Here is a 10,298-nt window from a genome sequence, read left to right as displayed (position 1 = left end):
AAATCAAACAGTATTCCAGGTATGTTTCATGAATTGATTTCACATTGTAGTGTGATTTTCAATTCTACATGAATTCAGTCGAATTTTTGCGCTTAAGGTATTAGCCGCGTAATACACACCTTTTTAAAAGCTATAACCGAAAACATAGTTATAATCACGGTACACTATGGGACTTTTATCCAGATTTTTTACCGTGAATTAAAAAAGTTATTTATGTTTCATTACACCCACCCCCAAACTCCAAGGGCTACAAAGAGCGACAAGTAAATATTTTTTCTATATTTGATTTTTGAAAATATATAGCAGTTTTATAAAATTCATAAAAAATAGTTAACTATAAGGCAAGCTGCTGAAATCATTTTAGATATTATGTATAATGTCTATTGAACAATTTAAAAGACAATTTATGATAGTTTACCGTCCAGTTTTGAAGAAAATATACATCATGTCATGTTACCATACATTTTTATAACTAATAAAATGCTTAAAAGTCAACCTTTTTGTTGTAAAAATTTAGAAAGCTTAATTGGACTTATTCATAAAATGTACTCTTTCAAATAAACGAATTTTACTTATGATACTAACTCAGAATACAGAGTTTAAAACAAATGAATGTACTTTTAAACTAAAATATGTGAAGAAACAAGAACACTAAGTGGGCTCGCCCCTCCAAAACTATCAGAGTGAAAGTTCTCAACTATTTTTTTTTTTTAATATTATAACATGTAAACAATCTCTGTGGGTAATTTGATGTATATCTGTTTTATTTTGTCATTGGTATTCTAACAATTATTTTTTTTTTCACAATAAATCTTCACTCTTCAACATTTGAAGTTTGGTCTGTTCCCATGCTTTGTACTTGTAGTGTGTGCACAGATCATAACTACTCAATGCTGAGTCAATGCTGATTTGGTTTTCATGCACCTTTACCCATCAAGAATGTTTAGTGCTGTAAAGGAAAAAGTTGTACTTTAAAGCCTTTCTAACTAATTAGTATAGATAATTATACTGCCATACATATACAAAATAAAATATTAACAGTTTAATATTTCTCGACATTATTTTGAAAAAAACAACAACAAGCTGATACATACATGTATATATATAAAGAAAATTATTAAATTTATCAATAAAATTCATCATCATCATCATCATTATCATCATCATCATCATCATCATCATCATCATCATCATCATCATCATCATCATCATCATCACCACCACCATCACCACTTGACCACCACCACTTGATTATTGAATACAGTAGGTTTATAAAAACAAAAACCAAGTCAAATATGTTTTATATGAAATACTCACATCATCTCGATCAGATGCGACTGCCTTGTGAATGGACACGGCTGTCAAATCCGCTCTCAAGGATCCAACAAAGTATTTAATGCAGGCTGGAATTCTTCATAACCCAGTGTTGTTGACTAAGTAATATTCAGTCATTTTCCTGCCTGGAAGAAATTAGACTTCTGATTATCAACCAGCAGATACTACCAACGTAAAATACAAATGCACAAGTATTATACAATCTGCACTAATATCTGTTTTAGGCAAGAGTAAGGGTTGGTAGGCACAAATGTGTAGTTGTTGTGCATATGGTTGAGTATGATTCACAACAGTATGGGGTTTTAACGAGACCTACACCAAGCCAATGAATGTCAATAGTGTCCTAGCTACAAGCCCGAAACCACATACAACTTTTTTCACAGGTTAATTTTGAAAATATGCATTTTGTAAACAAATAACGGGTATGTACATGTATTGTGGTATGTTAGAAATAGGTCACGTACCAAAACACATCATTGTTAAACAAAATTTTAAGTCCAATATTTTTCTAAGATAAAACAATCAATTTAAAGAATACATACTCATATCATATCTTAAACATAAGTTATTTACATAAGTACATATAAAAATATGTAACATGTTCATAAGTACATGCAAAATATGAACATGCTGTCTAAACATTTAGCTAATAAAAATGATTTAAGAATTCCAAAGATAAATTAAAAAACAAACGTTTTTGAACACATCAACGTACAAAACTGCTCAAGGATACTTACATTCAGAGCCCTTTGATACGAATATCCCAGTTTCATGCCGATTGTTGACAGTTCGTTTTTTCGAGAGAAAATCTTCCCTTACGCGTATATTTCACTTATAATCCATGTTTTACTGTAATGACTCAAATTGTTAGATGTATCGTAAGCAACTGTCAGCGTGTACTTTTAATGTTTATTTATTTTAAACGTATATTCATGAGAAAAACATCACAATGTTCCCAAATCCTACGATGTAGAAATTCCATTATTGACCTATGAATAGCCGGGAAATACCTTCTGTTTCTAAAAATAGCAACATCCGGTACAGGCCGAATACGCCCGATGTTCGTCGCGATCTGTTACGGCGAGTGGCGATATATGTCGATGTTACCCGATGTTTCCCGAGTTGTATTACATGGCTAATACCTTAAGCATATAAACGCAGATAAATACAATGTAATGTACAGATTCAAATATGAATTGCAAACGATCTGTATAGCTATGATGAATGGTCGTTAACATTCCCAGTCGAAACGATTTCCGAAAATTTGCCAGGTCCGGGGGTATACTGGGGAGAGCCGGGGAAACGGGCCGTGTTTTTACCTTTCAGGTGGCCCCGCAGTGCCGGGTGAATGGTGTGGTTTTATCTTCGCTTTAAATATAGTGAGGAATGGACCTTACCTAGGGTCCCTGGGGTGAAGGGTTATTTTGCGGGGATTTCACCATCTGTTCGTCGCCGAAGGGCGAGGATTTTAGCTGGGGTTGGCTGGACTGAAAGTCAAACTCCCCGCTATTCCGCCGACCTGGACGGGCCGTGGTTACAATTGACTGGTGCATAAACACAGTGGTTTTATAAACTTCATTTTTTATAATCAAAATATACTTTCCTTTAAGTTTAACCATAGACGTTTGGTTTATATGTCCGTGCTAAAACAAACCTCTTCTCCATATATAGTCTTTGACTGTCAGTGACATAGTTAAATACATTTATACATCAAAATTGTAGAGTGTGTTGATAACTGAGAGCTCAATGTAATGGCACAATTGGATGCCTGTTCACTAATATAGCTCTCCAAATAACTTAGATCATCATGCTGGTGGTCTACCAAAATAGGTTTGAACACAAAATCCAGCACACATTGCTCTCTAGGTTAAATTATATTATATCAACCGGTGGCGGTGATGCAGAAACATTGAAAGATGCTGACATTTTTGCTGTGTCAATGAATATTGCTGACATTTAAATTTCAATCTTGTTGTTATTTTCAAAGGGCAGTATGGTACCAGTGGTGCGGCCGGTTCCGAATACCCGGCTTTTTCTGATGAAAAATGGCAGATGAGGTAATTGATGTGCTATTTTCAAAATTCGGAAAATAATTCAACCAATAAATCAAGAACCCTACTCGTTTTAGCCGAAATATACTTGCATGTGTGTACAATAATCAACAAAGAACGCTGGTAATATCAACATTGTATTGGAATTTCAACATGATAACAATTTCATTTTACATCAATTCTTAAATTTGGTCCAAAGCTTAAAACTGCTCTCTCACAGATTGACAGTTCTTCTTGGTCGTTTCCCAAGAGCCTTTCAATTAATATCAAAATAGAATAGGATGTGAATATTTAAATTAAATGTACACAAATATATGGCTTAAAGCAATATGAAAAAAAAATTCGGCAGTTTTCCAAACAATTGAAATCTGTTCGTAACCTCGTGTGACTAAATTGAAGGATTTATGCCAAATTTTCAAACTTGAATATAAAAGGCTGTGATCTAATATTACGTCAGCAGTCTAATATAACTTTCTAGATATTTGCACAATGGGCAATTTGCTTGTTAAAAGACAAAAATAAAAAAGGTGTCAGAACAGTAAATCTGGAGGATGCAGCCTTAAAATGGTGTGACACTTAATATTTTGTGAATAATTTCTATGTTATTGTACAGGCTTTTAAAATAATTGATCTGAAAATCTCATTCCTATTATTTCTGTTTTATTTTATGTTTTATATTTCAGGCGATGGAATGTAATCAAATATGCCATTGTACTGAGGATTGACCTGCAATACAAGGAAAACATGTAACACAACTACAAAGCCAACCTGTAAAATAAGTACAAGACGGAAACAAAGTGGAACAACATGTTCAGTGGAACAACTTGATATTTGATGACTTACATACTGATGTGAAGTTGCAGATAATAGTCAACTGTTGGCCGGTGATTAGTAAATACAAAAAGTAACATTAAACCCTCGATGCCCGAAGCAATACAATTCGAAGCTGGACATTTACTTTACAACCCTCTTACTTGAGTTCGAGGTTGGGCCTGACCAGTAGATGACCCCTATTGTTTTGGGGGGTCATCGGGCCAAAGGTCAAGTCACAGTGACCTTGAGCGGTAAAAGGTTGTCACTCAAACAACAATGCCTACACCCATGGCCCTCAAACTTGACTTGGAAGTTGAGCCTGACCAGTAGATGGCCCCTATTGATTTTACAATTATTTTTTATAATTATTCTCGAAGCAATCAAAGTTTCATTCATATTCGTAGTGAATTCAAACATTTCGGTCGTTGTGTAAACGTGTGTTTACAGATACAGTCGAACCCCGTTGGCTCGAACTCGCTTGGCTCGAATTCTTCGTTGGCTCGAACTGGATGTAAAAGACCGATTTCTTTATATTGAAGGTAACCATTTCCGCTTGGCTCGAATTTTCCGAATCTCGAGGTATTTTCAAAGGTCCTTGGAAGTTCGAGCCATCAGGGTTCGACTGTGATAAAGTTAATACGGAATCAGGCTAAGATCAAAGCCACAACCGCTTCGGGAAGACATTGACATTGGAGCAGCATGAAGCAAAAACCAATGCTTGTTTTTTTTTTCTTCAGTCAAACATTAGCTGCATAACTTTCAAAATATCAAAACCAGAGTACTATATAGGGGCATGTTGTCTCTAGAAACATGTGTAATATGTTGTTTTTGAATATTTTGAAGGGTATTAAAATATAGTCAAGGCTGAAGATCGTACACAAGAATGCCAACAACGCCACCACCAGCGCAGACAACGACACAAAGTTAACAACAGTACCACTCGGCCGACACCATTACCACTCTGCCAAAACCATCACCACTCGGCCAACACCATCACCACTCGGTCAACTCAATCACCACTTCTACAAAACCATCACAACTCGGACAAAATCATTCCTGCTCGGCCATATTTCACTCTTACACCTTGTGCAGCTTTGTCATAATACCTATCCCTTCTGAGGCATGCTCGGCCATATTCAACTCTTACGCCTTGTGCAGTTCTGACATAATACCTATCCCCTCTAATGCAAGTTAAACTAAAAAGGGTTGATACTAGTTTATGTTAGCTCAATAATGAAAACAACTATAAACTGGTATCCAAGGATTACCAGTGAACTTATATTCTTTGGAAAAATCCCCAAGGCCCCATATGATAATCAGAGCAAGAGTTCGGTAATTGGGAACTTGTTTATAAAACCAATGCTGATTCCTTTTCTCAGATATAATAATATTAAGACTTTCACCACTAGGACTCATGTTTGCTGTTGCCAATGTCAAAGGAAATTAAGTAAATAAGGACTAACTTCCAAAGTGAATTTCAGCATCAGGCCCCAATTTCTCGAAACTTCTTAAGCTTATTTCAATTAGCCAAAATACATACTGGAAATAGATTTTGAAAAATGTTTTATTCTGATAATCATACAGATTATACCTTCATAATTTCTAAAAATTCTGAAAGAAGTTAATATAACACATTTTAAAGAACAACAAAGATAGTGATATTAGCTTAATCCTGTTATAAGGGACTTAAGAAGTTTCGAGAAATTGGGTCCACTTTATTGAAAGGCATTTTTCTCACACGATGCCCGTATAAATTGCCCATTGATTTCTCCTTGCTTATATTTGATCTTATAAATAAAGTAAAGAGCTACATGTACACCAATGGCCATATGACCATGAATAATCGTTTGAGAGCTAATCACATGGTCATATAACCGTGAACAGTTTTTCATTATGAATGGTGCAATATAAAGTTATAATATAAGTAATAAAAATATCAGAATCGATAGGGTTAAAGATGACAGTGCATTTATATTAAATATGGTACTATTGGTTATGTTTTCCTCTGGAAAATCAAGTATTTAGTTATATGCTGATTTGGTAAATAATTCCGCTAGCAAGCAGGGGGAAAACTCATCGAATTTATAATTAAAAGTATATTTTTTATTATCATTATGTAGTTAGTTTGCCAGTGTGACCACCATACTTGTATTAAACAATTCCTTTCTCGATTACATTGGCAAACCCGATATTGGCAAAATGTGATAATAGTTCTTAAAAGGACACATAATAAAACAATGTCTGTGAAATGCGGTTTAAGTCGAGGGTTCTCAGCTGAATTATTTAACAGGTCATAATAAAGATTTTGTTTGATAATTATCCACCAGAAGCCCGCTGCAGTATCATCTTAACTCTTAACAATAAAATGTCAACAACCTGTTGTGTTATTTTAATTTAAATAATTGTGTTATCTTAAATGTCTAAATTGAATGCATTTATACCAAAATCAGCCGATTCTGAGACAAAAACTCAAAAGAGTCAATCTGTGAGACTGCAATTAAAACTGGCCGAAGTAAACAAAAATCACACGAAAAGCATCACAAATGGCAAGGTGATTTTGTTTACCACCAGATCAACATGTATATGAGTTGCATCCCCTGAGTTGTTTTGGTCGCATGTAGCTCCATAAGTATTGCTCCTACACCAATGAAATTTCATAGGACTGTTTGGTCAGCAAGTATTCAAATTGATTCAAGTAGTTTTTTGATTAGGTTGCATTATAAAAGAAATCAAGGAGACCATGTTCCAAGTTTTAATCAATTCGTTCAAGCAAACATCTTTCCCGTTCTGGGTAACAAAGTGACATTTGGACATTACTCCATACCTAAGAATCAACAGTTCATCCCCAAAACTGGTATAATAAACGAAGAAATAAACAAAACGCACATCACAATTTTAACGTTTATTTAGTTAAAACAAAAACAATCATGCCATGTAACAAATGTAAGTTTTATCACAGCTCAAACACCGTCAAATGCTGCCATGCAACTACTTCAAATATTAATACAATCGATCACATAAACATCTCTACCTTTAAAGAGTCATCGAAATAGGCTTCATGCCATAAAATCTTGTATTCAAGAATTTACAATTATCGGAGCCGAAGAAACAAAATTATATATAAATATAAAAACAATACTTATTATAATACTTAAATACTAGTTGCTTGCAAAAGTTTGAAGTCAAGATTATTCAAAATGCCAGCCTCGTAAAATCTGAATCTGGAAAATCCACTCGTGTTGAAAACACTGGATTGAAACGCTTTAATAACACTCCTATTTGATTATCAGTATGATAATTAATTATTTTCAAATAATATATTTTGATGTCAAATTAACAATCTTTGGTTTATTTCTTTTCAACCAAAAATCAACAACACATAAATACAATACTTGACAAATTTATTAAGAGATGAAGTGCAGCCAAAAAAGAAACACGTCTCAACACACCCTTAACACAAAAAATAAACATAAGCAAACACACACTGCTTATGAGACTCGTTTATTTTAGGCAACAACAGGTACATGGGGTGACAATAAAGCATAGCTATACAACAAATGCTTAAACAGGGTTCCCTCAAAGATGGCAAAACAAAATTCCCTGACTTTTCACTGACTTTTCTCTGACTAAATTCAATTTTCCCTAACCAATTCACGTGCTCAAAACAGGTCATATATGAGCATGAAATGTACTTAAGATGTTGGCCTCCTTCCTTCCCCATAGCCAAACCCTTACCTCCTTGTACTATTTCAATATATATTATGTTTATTCCTTTTTTCTCTATTTTTGTAATCTCCCTCTTCATCCTAAGTATTATCCAGAAAATATATCACATAGATTTAATAAGTATTGTAAAAGAATCCAGCCAATGACATGTTTGTATCTACTGGTAGTATAAAACAAGAAAACAAATCCCCTGCCCTTAATTGTATTTTTCTCTTTATGATTTTTAGGTGGATTCACCACACAAAACTTGTGCCAATAATAATCATACAAATTCTACTTAAGATTATTTAAGCCATTAAATACCGATACTAAAACTTAGGAACAAATTAAGAGAATCATAAACATACAAATCAAGCTCATACATGACATGACAATGTTCTAATATTAGAGGTTAAGTGTTATATGCATAGAAACTGCTCATAAATTTAAAAACACCCTGTGATATGAAAATAAAATGCATGAGTTTATACCACAAGTACTTTTACACAAGCAATATAAAACTATTGGTTTATAAGGTACAAAATGTGTATATATTAATAATGACAACAATAATGACCTTGAAAAAAACAACTTATCCCCTGAGTTTTCCCTGACCGTGGGAACCCTGTTAAATAACATAGGTGTACACATTTCAAAATGTTCCGGTTAACAATAATAAATAATAATCACCCCCAAACTGTGCATGTCACGATTTTATCAGAGTAAAACACATGGGTAAATAAACTTGCGCCATGCATTGTTAAGTGATAAGATCGAATATTTTTCTCTGGGATACTAGCCGCCCTGGCAAAACCCCGTTTTTGTTTTTTAAATGGACGAGGAAACCTGTGTTCGTAATAATGCGCGAAAGAATTAATGTTTCTTAGACTAACCCTCCAAATATGAGATAACGAACATTTCTCAACATGCTCCAGTTTACAAACACAAATATGATTTTATCATCCATATAATTTTCAGAATTTAAATGTTACATCAGTATAAGAATGTCGCATCAACAAAAGAATGCAACATCAATATAAAGATGTCACATTAATATAAGAATGTCACATAGATATCAACAATATAAATTTGCCACAGCAGTATAAGAATGTCAAATCAACAAGAAATCCACATAAACCTAAACAATCACATCAACTAGACTAAACTGAAAATGAAAACAGCTTAAAGAACCTAAGAATTCCGCATCAATATAAGAATGTCACATTAATATAAGAATGTCACAACAAATTAAGAATGTCGCATCAATATAAGAATGTCACATAAAGTCAGTGTAGAATCGTAATGTCAATAAACACAAATCCCGAATTTTCGTTTCCATAGTTTTTCCCGTGAAACAGCATTCATTGTTTTCTCTGAAAGAAACAAGAAAAGATAAATACTTAATATTATTTCAAATGTTTTTTTCTGAACATTTTAATTAAGGTATTGGAATCACAGAACGGTAAAATTTTCTTGCAAAGTATCATAAAAATATTGTCAATATCAGCTAAATGCAAGACCATTAATCACTTCCCATAATATAATTGCCTGTATAACACTTCAAATATCTTTCTCAACACTATTCACCAATGTCTTTGTATTACCATGATAAAGTTTCATAAACAATTCACACCCTTACCTGATTTAGGTAGCCCATGGCCAACTCCAAAAGCGCTCTATGCCAAACCAGGTCTGTGTTTCCTTCTTGGGGCTTAAATTATATAACACTTCAACAATTCAATAAGGCTATCAATCATGTTTATAACTATGTTACTGTTAACTGGATGGCAAAAAATACCACTTTCATTATCCATCAGAATAACAGCAACAACAGCTTTGTCAACAATAACACCACCATCATCTTTTTATAATCATCATTATTGTTGTACGAAATGATATTAAAGCTAGAGTGATATTTCAATAAATTACATTTCCTCAAATTAATATCGTTACCGTATTTTAAATCTAATATCCAACCAAGCAATTTATTTTAAATTCTTACCATGGCCACAGCCATTGATGGAGCATTGTTGCACGGGGTATCGCTTCCAGTTGCATGATAGGGCTGTTTCGGTTGCATGGCGGGACATCCAGTTGCATGGTGGGGCACTTCCAGTTGCATGGTGAGGTACTTCCAGTTGCATGGTGGGGAACTTCCGGTTGCATGGTGGGGTACTTCCAGTTGCATGGTGGGGCACTTCCAGTTGCATGGTGGGGTACTTCCAGTTGCATGGTGGGGCACTTCCAGTTGCATGGTGGGGCATTTCCAGTTGCATGGTGGGGTACTTCCGTTTCTGTGGACACTGAAACATTGGACCAAAGCATGCATCTTTATTTCAATATAAAAGTTATATATCACTAAACCAAGTTTCATAATTACAACAAATATTAAAC

The sequence above is a fragment of the Mya arenaria genome, chromosome 16, assembly GCF_026914265.1.
Source record: "Mya arenaria isolate MELC-2E11 chromosome 16, ASM2691426v1".
Classification (NCBI taxonomy): domain Eukaryota; kingdom Metazoa; phylum Mollusca; class Bivalvia; order Myida; family Myidae; genus Mya; species Mya arenaria.
Note: the sequence above shows the minus strand (reverse complement) of the source record.